A 15,000-nucleotide genomic window follows, 5' to 3' on the forward strand; every position below is an offset into this window, starting at 1 on the left:
GGGGACCGGGCCCAGGGCCGTGGCACCCGACCCGGGGCCCGGCCGGGCCCCCGGACCCCATCCAGGGCTTCCTGCCACGCGACAGGCTCAGGGACGGATCCGGGGCTGGGGCGGCATCCTGGCATGTCCAGCTGCCGGCGGAGGACCGCTAGGCCAAGGGGGTCCCGGAATACCTTGTCCCTACCAATCTGGAGGAAAATTACCCCCATTTCTTGTAATCTGTGCACACAAGGTGACAGAGGGGACCCAGGGCGCAAAAGTGCCCGACCTCCCGGAGCCCTCGCTGGGACCTGGGAGGCGAATGGCACCCATCAGGACTTCCAGGGAAGTCCGGCCATCTGGTCACACCATAGGAAAGCATTGCTGGCGACCAGATGGCCGAGGCGAGAGGGGCGACCAGATGGCCAGGACCGAAATGACGCCGATCTGACTGCCCCGGGCCTGTAGGGCTCAGGAGCTGCGGGGCCCCTGGGTCCGGGGCTCCGGGGCTGCAGGGCTCGGGGGCTGCAGGGCTCCAGGGCTCCGGGGCTCCGGGGCTCCGGGGCTCCAGGGCTCCGGGGCTGCAGGGCTGCGGGGCCCATGACCCATGGAGCCCGTCCTGGGCTCTTCCCAACGCCGTGGGCCGGAGGAGGGAGCCCCGGACGCCTGGGAGGTGTTGCCCGGGGCACATCCCATCTGGTCCCGGGGAGGGTGCCTGGGCATACCCTTGTCCCTAGTAATCCGGAGGAAAATTACCCCACTTTCTTGTAATCCGTGCACTCGAGGTGACAGAGGGGGCCCAGGGCGCAAACGTGCCCAACCTCCTGGAGCCCTGGCTGGGGTCCGGGAGGCGAATGGCACCCCATTGTGACTTCCAGGAAAGTCCGGCCATCTAGTCGCCCCCATAGGAAAGCATTGCAGGAGACCAGATGGCCGAGGCGATCCTGGAGACCAGATGGCTGGGACCGAAATGACGCCCAATCTTCCTGCCCCGGGCCTGTAGGGCTCGGGGGCTCGGGGGCTGCAGGGCTTGACGGCTGTAGGGCTCCAGGGCTCGGGGGCTGCAGGGCTCCAGGGCAGCAGGGCTCCGGGGCTCTGGGGCTCCGGGGTTCCGGGGCTGCTGGGCTCCAGGGCTCGGGGGCTGCAGGGCTCCAGGGCAGCAGGGCTCCAGGGTTGCAGGGCCCGGGACCCATGGAGCCTGTCCCGGGCTCTTCCCCACGCCGCGGGTCAGAGGAGGGAGCCCCGGACACCTGGGAGGTGTTGCTCGGGGCACATCCCATCTGGTCCCCGGCAGGGAACCACCAGCCAAGGGAGGGTGCCTGGGCATACCCTTGCACCTACTAATCCGGAGGAAAATTACCCCCCTTTCTTGTAATCCATGCACTCGAGGTGACAGAGGGGACCCAGGGCGCAAACGTGCCCGACCTCCTGGAGCCCTGGCTGGGATCCGGGAGGCGAATGGCACCTCATAGGGACTTCCAGGGAAGTCCGGCCATCTAGTCGCCCCATAGGAAAGCATTGCGGGCGACCAGATGGCCGAGGCGAGAGGGGCGACCAGATGGCCGGGACCGAAATGACGCCAATCTGCCTGCCCCGGGCCTGCAGGGCTCTGGGGCTGCAGGGCTCCGGGGCTGCAGAGCTACAGGGCTCCGGGGCTGCAGGGCTCTGGGGCTTCAGTCCTCCCCGGGCACTGATGGACCCTCTGTCCCGGGCGCCCCAGACCCCCCTGGCCGGCTCACAGGACGGAGGGGTATTCCCGCACCACCGGGCCATGCCGGATGGGGCTCAAGCCCCGGGCCCGGTCCCAGGCCCGGCTCCCGGACCCTAGGCCAGGCCTGGGAAAGCCTCCCCTGGGCTGCTGGGCTCCAGGGCTTCAGGGCTCAGGGGCTGCAGAGCTCTGTGGGCTGCAGGGCTTCGGGGCTGCCGGGCTCGGGGGCTCCAGGGCTGCAGGGCTCGGGGGCTCCGGGGCTACAGGGCTCAGGGGCTCCGTGGCTGCAGGCATCCGGGGCTGCAGGGCTCGGGGGCTGCAGGGCTCCTCGGGGGCTCCAGGGCTCCCGGGCTCCGGGGCTGCAGGGCTCCGGGGCTCCAGGGCTCCAGGGCTCTAGGGATCCAGGGATCCAGGGCTGCTGGGCTCCAGGGCTCGCAGGGTCAAGGGCAGCAGGGCTCCAGGGCTTGGAACCCATGGAGCCCGTCCCGGGTACATTGCCACTCTGCGGCCCGGAGGAGGGAGCCCCGGATGCCTGGGAGGTGTTGCCCGGGCATCGCTCATCTGGTCCCCAGCAGGGAACCACCAGCCCCGGGAGGGTGTTTGGGCATACCCTTGCACCTACTAATCCGGAGGAAAATTACCCCCCTTTCTTGTAATCCATGCACTCGAGGTGACAGAGGGGACCCAGGGCGCAAACGTGCCCGATCTCCTGGAGCCCTGGCTGGAATCCGGGAGGCGAATGGCACCTCATAGGGACTTCCAGGGAAGTCCGGCCATCTAGTCGCCCCATAGGAAAGCATTGCGGGCGACCAGATGGCCGAGGCGAGAGGGGCGACCCGATGGCCGGGACCGAAATGACACCAATCTGCCTGCCCCGGGCCTGTAGGGCTCAGGAGCTGCAGGGCTCCGGGGCTCTGGGGCTCCAGGGCTCTGGGGCTCCGGGGCTGCAGGGCTCGGGGACTGCAGGGCTCCACAGCTTGGGGGGCTGCAGGGCTCCGGGGCTGCAGGGCTCGGGTTCTCCAGGGCTCCAGGGCTGCAGGGCTCCGGGGCTGCTGGGCTCCAGGGCTCCGGGGCGGCTGCGCTCCGGGGCGGCTGGGCTCCGGGGCTCCAGGGCCCGGGACCCATGGACCTACTAATCTGGAGGAAAATTACCCCCCTTTCTTGTAATCCGTGCACTCGAGGTGACAGAGGGGACCCAGGGCGCAAAAGTGCCCGACCTCCTGGAGCCCTGGCTGGGATCCGGGAGGCAAATGGCACCTCATAGGGACTTCCAGGGACGTCCGGCCATCTAGTCGCCCCATAGGAAAGCATTGCGGGTGACCAGATGGCCGAGGCGAGAGGGGCGACCAGATGGCCGGGACCGAAATATCACCAATCTGCCTGCCCCAGGCCTGCAGGGCTCTGGGGCTGCAGGGCTCCGGGGGCTGCAGAGCTACAGGGCTCCAGGGCTGCAGGGCTCCGGGGCTTCAGGCCTCCCCGGGCCCTGATGGACCCTCTGTCCCGGGCGCCCTGGACCCCCCCCCCGGCCGGCTCGCAGGATGGAGGGGTATTCCCGCACCACCGGGCCATGCCGGATCGAGCTCAAGCCCCGGGCCCGGTCCCAGACCCGGCTCCCGGACCCTAGGCCAGGCCCGGGAGAGCCTCCTCTGGGCTGCAGGGCTCCAGGGCTACAGGGCTCGGGGGCTGCAGAGCTCTGTGGGCTGCAGGGCTTCGGGGTAACCGGGCTCAGGGGCTCCAGGGCTCGGGGGCTCCGGGGCTGCAGGGCTCAGGGGCTCCGTGGCTGCAGGCATCCGGGGCTGCAGGGCTCGGGGGCTGCAGGGCTCCTCGGGGGCTCCAGGGCTCCCGGGCTCCGGGGCTGCAGGGCTCCGGGGCTCCAGGGCTCTAGGGCTCTAGGGCTCTAGGGCTCCAGGGATCCAGGGCTGCTGGGCTCCAGGGCTCGGGGGCTCCAGGGCAGCAGGGCTCCAGGGCTCCAGGGCTTGGGACCCATGGAGCCCGTCCCGGGTACTTTGCCACTCTGCGGCCCGGAGGAGGGAGCCCCTAATGCTTGGAAGGTGTTGCCCGGGCATCGCTCATCTGGTCCCCAGCAGGGAACCACCAGCCCCGGGAGGGTGTTTGGGCATACCCTTGCACCTACTAATCCGGAGGAAAATTACCCCCCTTTCTTGTAATCCATGCACTCGAGGTGACAGAGGGGACCCAGGGCGCAAAAGTGCCCGACCTCCTGGAGCCCTGGCTGGGATCCGGGAGGCAAATGGCACCTCATAGGGACTTCCAGGGACGTCCGGCCATCTAGTCGCCCCATAGGAAAGCATTGCGGGCGACCAGATGGCCGAGGCGAGAGGGGCGACCAGATGGCCGGGACCGAAATAACACCAATCTGCCTGCCCCAGGCCTGCAGGGCTCTGGGGCTGCAGGGCTCTGGGGGCTGCAGAGCTACAGGGCTCCAGGGCTGCAGGGCTCCGGGGCTTCAGGCCTCCCCGGGCCCTGATGGACCCTCTGTCCCGGGCGCCCTGGACCCCCCCGGGCCGGCTCGCAGGATGGAGGGTTATTCCCGCACCACCGGGCCCTGCTGGACGGGGCTCAAGCCCCGGGCCCGGTCCCTGGCCCAGCACCCGGACCCTAGGCCAGGCCCGGGAGAGCCTCCCCTGGGCTGCAGGGCTCCAGGGCTCCAGGGTTCGGGGGTCTGCAGAGCTCTGTGGGCTGCAGGGCTTCGGGGCTGCCGGGCTCGGGGGCTCCAGGGCTGCAGGGCTCAGGGGCTCCGAGGCTGCAGGGCTCAGGGGCTCAGTGGCTGCAGGCATCCGGGGCTGCAGGGCTCGGGGGCTGCAGGGCTCCTCGGGGGCTCCAGGGCTCCCGGGCTCCGGGGCTGCAGGGCTCCGGGGCTCCAGGGCTGTAGGGCTCCAGGGATCCAGGGCTGCTGGGCTCCAGGGCTCGCAGGCTCCAGGGCAGCAGGGCTCCAGGGCTTGGAACCCATGGAGCCCGTCCCGGGTACTTTGCCACTCTGCGGCCCGGAGGAGGGAGCCCCGGATGCCTGGGAGGTGTTGCCCGGGCATCGCTCATCTGGTCCCCAGCAGGGAACCACCAGCCCCGGGAGGGTGTTTGGGCATACCCTTGCACCTACTAATCTGGAGGAAAATTACCCCCCTTTCTTGTAATCCATGCACTCGAGGTGACAGAGGGGACCCAGGGCGCAAACGTGCCCGACCTCCTGGAGCCCTGGCTGGGATCCGGGAGGCAAATGGCACCTCATAGGGACTCCCAGGGATGTCCGGCCATCTAGTCGCCCCATAGGAAAGCATTGCGGGCGACCAGATGGCCAAGGCGAGAGGGGCGACCAGAGGGCCGGGACCGAAATAACACCAATCTGCCTGCCCCAGGCCTGCAGGGCTCTGGGGCTGCAGGGCTCCGGGGGCTGCAGAGCTACAGGGCTCCAGGGCTGCAGGGCTCCGGGGCTTCAGGCCTCCCCGGGCCCTGATGGACCCTCTGTCTGGGGCGCCCTGGACCCCCCCGGCCGGCTCGCAGGATGGAGGGGTATTCCCGCACTACCGGGCCATGCCGGATGGGGCTCAAGCCCCGGGCCCGGTCCCAGGCCCGGCTCCCGGACCCTAGGCCAGGCCCGGGAGAGCCTCCTCTGGGCTGCAGGGCTCCAGGGCTACAGGGCTCGGGGGCTGCAGAGCTCTGTGGGCTGCAGGGCTTCGGGGTAATCGGGCTCGGGGGCTCCAGGGCTCGGGGGCTCCGGGGCTGCAGGGCTCAGGGGCTCCGTGGCTGCAGGCATCCAGGGCTGCAGGGCTCGGTGGCTGCAGGGCTCCTCGGGGGCTCCAGGGCTCCCGGGCTCCGGGGCTGCAGGGCTGCAGGGCTCCGGGGCTCCAGGGCTCTAGGGCTCTAGGGCTCCAGGGATCCAGGGCTGCTGGGCTCGAGGGCTCGGGGGCTCCAGGGCAGCAGGGCTCCAGGGCTCCAGGGCTTGGGACCCATGGAGCCCGTCCCGGGTACTTTGCCACTCTGCGGCCCGGAGGAGGGAGCCCCTAATGCCTGGGAGGTGTTGCCCGGGCATCGCTCATCTGGTCCCCAGCAGGGAACCACCAGCCCCGGGAGGGTGTTTGGGCATACCCTTGCACCTACTAATCCGGAGGAAAATTACCCCCCTTTCTTGTAATCCATGCACTCGAGGTGACAGAGGGGACCCAGGGCGCAAACGTGCCTGACCTCCTGGAGCCCTGGCTGGAATCCGGGAGGCGAATGGCACCTCATAGGGACTTCCAGGGAAGTCCGGCCATCTAGTCGCCCCATAGGAAAGCATTGCGGGCGACCAGATGGCCGAGGCGAGAGGGGCAACCCGATGGCCGGGACCGAAATGACACCAATCTGACTGCCCCGGGCCTGTAGGGCTCAGGAGCTGCAGGGCTCCGGGGCTCTGGGGCTCCGGGGCTGTGGGGCTCCGGGGCTGCAGGGCAAGGGGACTTCAGGGCTCCACAGATTGGGGGGCTGCAGGGCTCCGGGGCTGCAGGGCTCGGGTTCTCCAGGGCTCCAGGGCTCCAGGGCTCCAGGGCTGCAGGGCTCCGGGGCTGCTGGGCTCCAGGGCTCCGGGCGGCTGGGCTCCGGGGCTCCAGGGCCCGGGACCCATGGAGCCCATCCCGGGTACTTTGCCACACTGCGGCCCGGAGGAGGGAGCCCCATATGCCTGGGAGTTGTTGCCCGGGCATCGCCCATCTGGTCCCTAGCAGGAAACCACCAGCCCCGGGAGGGTGTTTGGGCATACCCTTGCACCTACTAATCCGGAGGACAATTACCCCCCTTTCTTGTAATCCGTGCACTCGAGGTGACAGAGGGGACCCAGGGCGCAAAAGTGCCCGACCTCCTGGAGCCCTGGCTGGGATCCGGGAGGCAAATGGCACCTCATAGGGACTTCCAGGGATGTCTGGCCATCTAGTCGCCCCATAGGACAGCATTGCGGGCGACCAGATGGCCGAGGCGAGAGGGGCGACCAGAGGGCCGGGACCGAAATAACACCAATCTGCCTGCCCCAGGCCTGCAGGGCTCTGGGGCTGCAGGGCTCCGGGGGCTGCAGAGCTACAGGGCTCCAGGGCTGCAGGGCTCCGGGGCTTCAGGCCTCCCCGGGCCCTGATGGACCCTCTGTCTGGGGCGCCCTGGACCTCCCCCGGCCGGCTCGCAGGATGGAGGGGTATTCCCGCACCACCGGGCCATGCCGGATGGGGCTCAAGCCCTGGGCCCGGTCCCAGGCCCGGCTCCCGGACCCTAGGCCAGGCCCGGGAGAGCCTCCTCTGGGCTGCAGGGCTCCAGGGCTACAGGGCTCGGGGGCTGCAGAGCTCTGTGGGCTGCAGGGCTTCGGGGTAACCGGGCTCGGGGGCTCCAGGGCTCGGGGGCTCCAGGGCTGCAGGGCTCAGGGGCTCCGTGGCTGCAGGCATCCGGGGCTGCAGGGCTCGGGGGCTGCAGGGCTCCTCGGGGGCTCCAGGGCTCCCGGGCTCCGGGGCTGCAGGGCTCCGGGGCTCCAGGGCTCTAGGGCTCTAGGGCTCCAGGGATCCAGGGCTGCTGGGCTCCAGGGCTCGGGGGCTCCAGGGCAGCAGGGCTCCAGGGCTCCAGGGCGGGGGACCCATGGAGCCCGTCCCGGGTACTTTGCCACTCTGCGGCCCGGAGGAGGGAGCCCCTAATGCCTGGAAGGTGTTGCCCGGGCATCGCTCATCTGCCCCGGGAGGGTGTTTGGGCATACCCTTGCACCTACTAATCCGGAGGAAAATTACCCCCCTTTCTTGTAATCCATGCACTCGAGGTGACAGAGGGGACCCAGGGCGCAAAAGTGCCCGACCTCCTGGAGCCCTGGCTGGGATCCGGGAGGCAAATGGCACCTCATAGGGACTTCCAGGGACGTCCGGCCATCTAGTCGCCCCATAGGAAAGCATTGCGGGGGACCAGATGGCCGAGGTGAGAGGGGCGACCAGATGGCCGGGACCGAAATAACACCAATCTGCCTGCCCCAGGCCTGCAGGGCTCTGAGGCTGCAGGGCTCTGGGGGCTGCAGAGCTACAGGGCTCCAGGGCTGCAGGGCTCCGGGGCTTCAGGCCTCCCCGGGCCCTGATGGACCCTCTGTCCCGGGCGCCCTGGACCCCCCCGGCCGGCTCGCAGGATGGAGGGTTATTCCCGCACCACCGGGCCCTGCTGGACGGGGCTCAAGCCCCGGGCCCGGTCCCTGGCCCAGCTCCCGGACACTAGGCCAGGCCCGGGAGAGCCTCCCCTAGGCTGCAGGGCTCCAGGGCTACAGGGCTCGGGGGCTGCAGGGCTCCATGGGCTGCAGGACTTCGGGGCTGCCGGGCTTGGGGGCTCCAGGGCTGCAGGGCTCGGGGGCTCCGGGGCTGCAGGGCTCAGGGGCTCCAGGGCTGCAAGCATCCAGGGCTGCAGGGCTCGGGGGCTGCAGGGCTCCTCGGGGGCTCCACAGCTCCCGGGCTCCTGGGCTGCAGGGCTCCAGGGCTGCAGGGCTCCGGGGGGGCTCCAGGGGCTGTAGGGCTCCAGGGCTGCAGGGCTCCAGGGCTGCAGGGCTCCAGGGCTGCAGGGCTCCAGGGCTCCATGGGGGCTACAGGGCTCCAGGGGCTGTAGGGCTCCCGGGGCTCCAGGGCTCCGTGGGCTCCAGGACGGAGGGGTATTCCCGCACCACCGGGCCCTGTCGGATGGGGCTCAAGCACCAGGCCCGCTCCCGGTCCCTGCTTCTGAAACCCTAGCCAGGCCGGGGAAAGAGCCTCCCTTGCCTCGGATGAACGCCTGGAACCTCGGCCGGCTTGCAGGAAGGGGAAGCTCCAGCAAACCCATGGCCGGCCGGACGGAGCTCAAGCCCCGGGCCCGCTCCCGGTCCCTGCTTCCGAAACTCTAGCCCGGCCGGGGAGAGCCTCCCTTGGCACTGATGAACGCCCGGAACCTCGGCCGGCTTGCGGGACGGGGAGGCTCCAGCAACCCCATGGCCTACCGGACGGAGCTCAAGCCCCGGGCCCGGTCCCTGCTTCCAAAACCATAGCCAGCCCGGGGAGAGCCTCCCTTGGCCCCGATGAACGCCCGGAACCTCGGCCGGCTTGCAGGATGGAGCTCAGGTCCCAGGCCCCAGGCCCAGCCTACCAACCCTAGCCGGGCCCGGGGAGAGCCTCCCGGTAGACCCCCCTGTCCCCAGCACCCGGACCCTGGGCCGGAACCAAGGAGGGTGAGCCCAGGACACGTCCTCTCCCCGACGGCCTGCCCGGGGAGCCCATTTTTGTCAACTATTAAGCCCCCACATAGTGGGGGCTTACAGAACTTTGGGAAAGGACAAAAGTTGGAGTTAGCCCGGCCGCCAGCCCGCAGGGCCATCTGGTCACCCAGCCCGCAGGGCCACCTGGTCACGCAGCCACGCGACCAGATGACCCGGGACGACCCAGCGCCCGGATGGCCTGGGAGGGTGCCGTACCCAGTTGCCCTTGCAGTCCAGCGAGGGTGGCCAGGCACTGCTGCTTGCCTCCCTGCTCGACTTGCCCATGCAGCAGTGGGAAGGGGAGGCCCGGCCAGCGGCGGCCCAGGCCATCTGGTCACCCTGCCGACCCGCAAGGGAAGGTGTGGCCCCCATCCCCGCACCCCGGTGGGGCAGGGACGGGAGGGAGAGGCCCCCGTGCTGGAGGGCATGTGGTGGAAGCAGCCTCCCGCAGGCCCGTGTTACCCCCTCCACATCCATCCCGCCGGCCAGGCGGCAGAGGGACCCACCCCTGGGTGTGGTGGAGGGAGGCTTCTGCGGGCGCCCACGCACGGAAAGAGACAAAAGCTTGGCTCAGAGGATGACTTTCAATAGATCGCAGCGAGGTAGCTGCTCTGCTACTTACGAAACCCTGACCCAGAATCAGGTTGTCTACGAATGATTTAGCACTGGGTGCCCCACGAACATGGGCCTGATCAAACTCAGAGGAAAAGGACCATCGGCAAGGGGCTGAGAGGCAGGAGCATCCCCAGGCCCCTGAGGGCCCCTGGCGGGCAGGCCCGGGATGCCTTCCCCCTCTCAGCATGGCCAGACCTCATGGAAGTCTGCCTGATCAAACTCGGAGAAAAATGACCATCCAAGCCTGATAAAAACAACCATCGACAATGGGCCGAGAGGCAGAAGCATCCACGGGCCCCTGGGGGCCCCTAGCGGGTGGGTCCTGGGACGCCTTCCCCCTCTCAGCATGGCCAGACCTCACGGAGGTATGCCTGATCAAACTCTGAGAAAAACGACCATCGGCAAGGGGCTGAGAGGCAGGAGCGTCCCCGGGCCCCTGGGGGCCCCTGGTAGGTAGGCTCCAGGACGCCTCCCTTCCTCTCAGCATGGCCAGACCTCATGAAAGTCTGCCTGATCAAACTCGGAGAAAAAAAAACATCGAACTTGGAAAAAAACGACCATCGGCAAGGGGCCAAGAGGCAGAAGCGGCCCCGGGCCCCTGGGGGCCCCTGGTGGGTGGGCCCCAGGAAACCTTTCCCCCTCAGCATGGCCAGACCTCACGGAGGTCTGTACCTGATCAAACTCAGAGAAAAAGGACAATCGGCAAGGGGCTGAGAGGCAGGAGCATCCCCAGGCCCCTGAGGGCCCCTGGCGGGCGGGCCCCGGGATGCCTTCCCTCTCTCAGCATGGCCAGACCTCATGGAAGTCTGCTTGATGAAACTCGGAGAAAAACGGCCATCAAACCCTGATAAAAACGACCATCGGCAAGGGGCCGAGAGGCAGAAGCATCCACGGGCCCCTGGGGGCCCCTGGCAGGCGGGCCCCGGGACGCCTTCCCCCTCTCAGCATGGCCAGACCTCACGGAGGTATGCCTGATCAAACTCGGAGACAAACAACCATCGGCAAGGGGCTGAGAGGCAGGAGCGTCCCAGGGCCCCTGGGGGACCCTGGCAGTCCCTGGGATGCCTCCCCCCCTCTCAGCATGGCCGGACCTCCTGGAAGTCTACCTGATCAAACTCGGCAAAAAATAACCATCTAACTCGGAGAAAAACGACCATCGGCATAGGGCCAGGAGGCAGAAGAGTCCCCGGGCCCCTGGGGGCCCCTGGCGGGCAGGCCCGGGACACCTTCCCCCTCTCTGCATGGCCAGACCTCACGGAGGTCTGTGCCTTATCAAACTCGGAGAAAAAGGACCATCGGCAAGGGGCTGACAGACAGGAGCGTGCCCGGGCCCCTGGGGGCCCCTGGCGGGCGGGCCCTGGGATGCCTTCCCCCTCTCAGCATGGCCAGACCTCATGGAAGTCTGCCTGAACAAACTCGGAGATAAACAACCATCGAACCCTGATAAAAACGACCATCAACAATGGGTAGGAGTGTCCCCGGGCCCCTGGGGGCCCCTGGCGGGCGGGCGGGCCCCGGGACGCCTCCCCCTCTCAGCATGGCCAGACCTCATGGAAGTCTGCCTGATCAAACTCGGAGAAAAACGACCATCGGCAAGGGGCTGAGAGGCAGGAGCGTCCCCGGGCCCCTGGGGGCCCCTGGCGGGAGGGCCCCGGGATGCCTCTCCCCTCTCAGCATGGCCGGACCTCATGGAAGTCTGCCTGATCAAACTCAGAGAAAAACAACCATCGAACTTGGAGAAAAACGACCATCAGCAAGGGGCCAAGAGGCAGAAGCGTTCCTGGGCCCCTGGGGGCCCCTGGCGGGTGGCCCCCAGGAAACCTTTCCCCCTTAGCATGGCCAGACCTCATGGAAGTCTGCCTGATGAAACTCGGAGAAAAACAACCATCGAACCCTCATTAAAACGACCATCGACAAGGGGCCGAGAGGCAGAAGCATCCACGGGCCCCTGGGGGCCCCTGGCGGGTGGGCCCCGAGACGCCTTCCCCCTCTCAGCATGGCCAGACCTCACAGAGGTATGCCTGATCAAACTCTGAGACAAACGACCATCGGCAAGGGGCTGAGAGGCAGGAGCGTCCCCGGGCCCCTGGGGGACCCTGGCAGGCCCCGGGATGCCTCCCCCCCTCTCAGCATGGCCGGACCTCCTGGAAGTCTGCCTGATCAAACTCGGCGAAAAACAACCATCTAACTCAGAGAAAAACGACCATCGGCAAGGGGCCAAGAGGCAGAAGTGTCCCGGGGCCCCTGGGGGACCCTGGCGGGCAGGCCCGGGACACCTTCCCCCTCTCAGCATGGCCAGACCTCACGGAGGTCTGTGCCTTATCAAACTCGGAGAAAAAGGACCATCGGCAAGGGGCTGACAGGCAGGAGCGTCCCTGGCCCCCTGGGGGCCCCTGGCGGGTGGGCCCCGGGATGCCTTCCCCCTCTCAGCATGGCCAGACCTCATGGAAGTCTGCCTGATCAAACTCGGAGAAAAACGACCATCGAACCCTGATAAAAATGACCATCAACAATGGGCAGCAGCGTCCCCGGGCCCCTGTGGGCCCCTGGCGGGCGGGCCCCGGGACGCCTTCCCCCTCTCAGCATGGCCAGACCTCACAGAGGTATGCCTGATCAAACTCGGAGAAAAACAAATATCAAACTCGGAGAAAAACGACCATCGGCAAGGGGCTGAGAGGCTGAAGCGTCCCCGGGCCCCTGGGGGCCCCTGGCAGGAGGGCCCCGGGATGCCTCCCCCCTCTCAGCATGGCCAGACCTCATGGAAGTCTGCCTGATCAAACTCGGAGAAAAACGACCATCGAACTCGGAGAAAAACGACCATCGGCAAGGGGCTGAGAGGCAGAAGCGTCCCCGGGCCCCTGGGGGCCCCTGGGGGCCCCTGGCAGGCGGGCCCGGGATGCCTTCCCCCTCTCAGCATGGCCAGACCTCACGGAGGTCTGTGCCTGATCAAACTCGGAGAAAAAGGACCATCGGCAAGGGGCTGAGAGGCAGGAGCGTCCCCGGGCCCCTGGGGGACCCTGGCAGGTGGGCCCCGGGACACCTTCCCCCTCAAACTTGGTGAAAAAGGACCATCGGCAAGGGGCTGAGAGGCAAGAGTGTCCCCAGGACACTGGGGGCCCCGGTGGGCAGGCCCCAGGGCTGCCTACCCCTGATTCAGAATCTCCGGAGGTCTGACTGACCCTCTCCCTAATAATCCGGAGGAACATTACCCCCCTTTCTTGTAATCTGTGCACTCGAAGTCACACAGGGGACCCAAGGCACGAACGAGCCCGACCTCCTGGAGCCCTGGCTGGGATCCGGGAGGCGAATGGCACCTCATCGGGACTTCCAGGGAAGTTCGGTCATCTGGTCGCCCCATTGGAAAGCATTGCGAGCGACCAGATGGCCGAGGCATGAGGGGCGACCAGATGGCCGGGACCGAAATGACGCCAATCTGCCTGCCCCGGGCCTGCAGGGCTCTGGGGCTGCAGGGCTCCGGGGGCTGCAGAGCTACAGGGCTCCGGGGCTGCAGGGCTCCGGGGCTTCAGGTCTCCCCGGGCCCTGATGGACCCTGCCGGACGGGGCTCAAGCCCCGGGCCCGGTCCCTGGCCCGGCTCCTGGACCCTAGGCCAGGCCCGGGAGAGCCTCCCCTGGGCTGCAGGGCTCCAGGGCTCCAGGGCTCGGGGGGCTGCAGGGCTACGTGGGCTGCAGGGCTTCGGGGCTGCCGGGCTTGGGGGCTCCAGGGCTTCAGGGCTCATGGGCTCCGGGGCTGCAGGGCTCAGGGGCTCCAGGGCTGCCGGCATCCGGGGCTGCAGGGCTCCGGGGCTGCAGGGCTCCGGGGCTCCAGGGCTCTAGGACTCCAGGGCTCCAGGGCTGCAGGGCTCCAGGGCTGCTGGGCTCCAGGGCTCGGGGGCTCCAGGGTAGCAGGGCTCCAGGGCTCGGGACCCATGGAGCCCGTCCCGGGTACTTTGCCACTCTGCGGCCCAGAGGAGGGAGCCCTGGATGCCTGGGAGGTGTTGCCCGGGCATCGCCCATCTGGTCCCCAGCAGGGAACTACCAGCCCCGGGAGGGTGTTTGGGCAAACCCTTGCACCTACTAATCCGGAGGAAAATTACCTCCCTTTCTTGTAATCCGTGCACTCGAGGTGACCGAGGGGACCCAGGGCGCAAACGTGCCCGACCTCCTGGAGCCCTGGCTGGGATCCGGGAGGCGAATGGCACCTCATAGGGACTTCCAGGCAAGTCCGGCCATCTAGTCGCCCCATAGGAAAGCATTGCGGGCAACCAGATGGCTGAGGCGAAAGGGGCGACCAGATGGCCGGGACCGAAATGACGCCAATCGGCCTGCCCCGGGCCTGTAGGGCTCAGGAGCTGCAGGGCTCCTGGGGCTCCGGGGCTGCAGGGCTCGGGGACTGCAGGGCTCCACGGCTCGGGGGGCTGCAGCTCTCTGGGGCTCCAGGGCTCCGGGGCTCCGGGGCTGCAGGGCTCCGTGGGCTGCAGGGCTTCGGGGCTGCTGGGGCTCCGGGGCTGCAGAGCTCGGGGACTGCAGGGCTCCACGGCTCGGGGGGCTGCAGCGCTCCGGGGCTCTAGGGCTCTAGGGCTCCGGGGCTCCGGGGCTGCTGGGCTCCGGGGCTGCTGGGCTCCAGGGCTCGGGGTCTCCAGGGCAGGAGGGCTCCAGGGCTCCAAGGCTCCGGGGCTCCAGGGCCCGGGACCCATGGAGCCCGTCCCGGGTACTTTGCCACTCTGCGGCCCGGAGGAGGGAGCCCCGGATGCATGGAAGGTGTTGCCCGGGCATCGCCCATCTGGTCCACAGCAGGGAACCACCAGCCCCGGGAGGGTGTTTGGGCATACCCTTGCACCTACTAATCCGGAGGAAAATTACCCCCCTTTCTTGTAATCTGTGCACTCGAGGTGACAGAGGGGACCCAGGGCACAAACGTGCCCGACCTCCTGGAGCCCTGGCTGGGACCTGGGAGGCGAATGGCACCTCATAGGGACTTCCAGGCAAGTCCGGCCATCTAGTCGCCCCATAGGAAAGCATTGCGGGCAACCAGATGGCTGAGGCGAAAGGGGCGACCAGATGGCCGGGACCGAAATGACGCCAATCGGCCTGCCCCGGGCCTGTAGGGCTCAGGAGCTGCAGGGCTCCTGGGGCTCCGGGGCTGCAGGGCTCGGGGACTGCAGGGCTCCACGGCTCGGGGGGCTGCAGCTCTCTGGGGCTCCAGGGCTCCGGGGCTCCGGGGCTCCGGGGCTGCAGGGCTCCGTGGGCTGCAGGGCTTCGGGGCTGCCGGGGCTCCGGGGCTGCAGGGCTCGGGGACTGCAGGGCTCCATGGCTCGGGGGCTGCAGCGCTCCGGGGCTCTAGGGCTCTAGGGCTCCGGGGCTGCTGGGCTCCGGGGCTGCTGGGCTCCAGGGCTCGGGGTCTCCAGGGCAGGAGGGCTCCAGGGCTCCAAGGCTCCGGGGCTCCAGGGCCCGGGACCCATGGAGCCCGTCCCGGGTA

This window comes from Lissotriton vulgaris, chromosome 11 (genome assembly GCF_964263255.1).
Source record: "Lissotriton vulgaris chromosome 11, aLisVul1.2, whole genome shotgun sequence".
Taxonomy (NCBI): Eukaryota; Metazoa; Chordata; class Amphibia; order Caudata; family Salamandridae; genus Lissotriton; species Lissotriton vulgaris.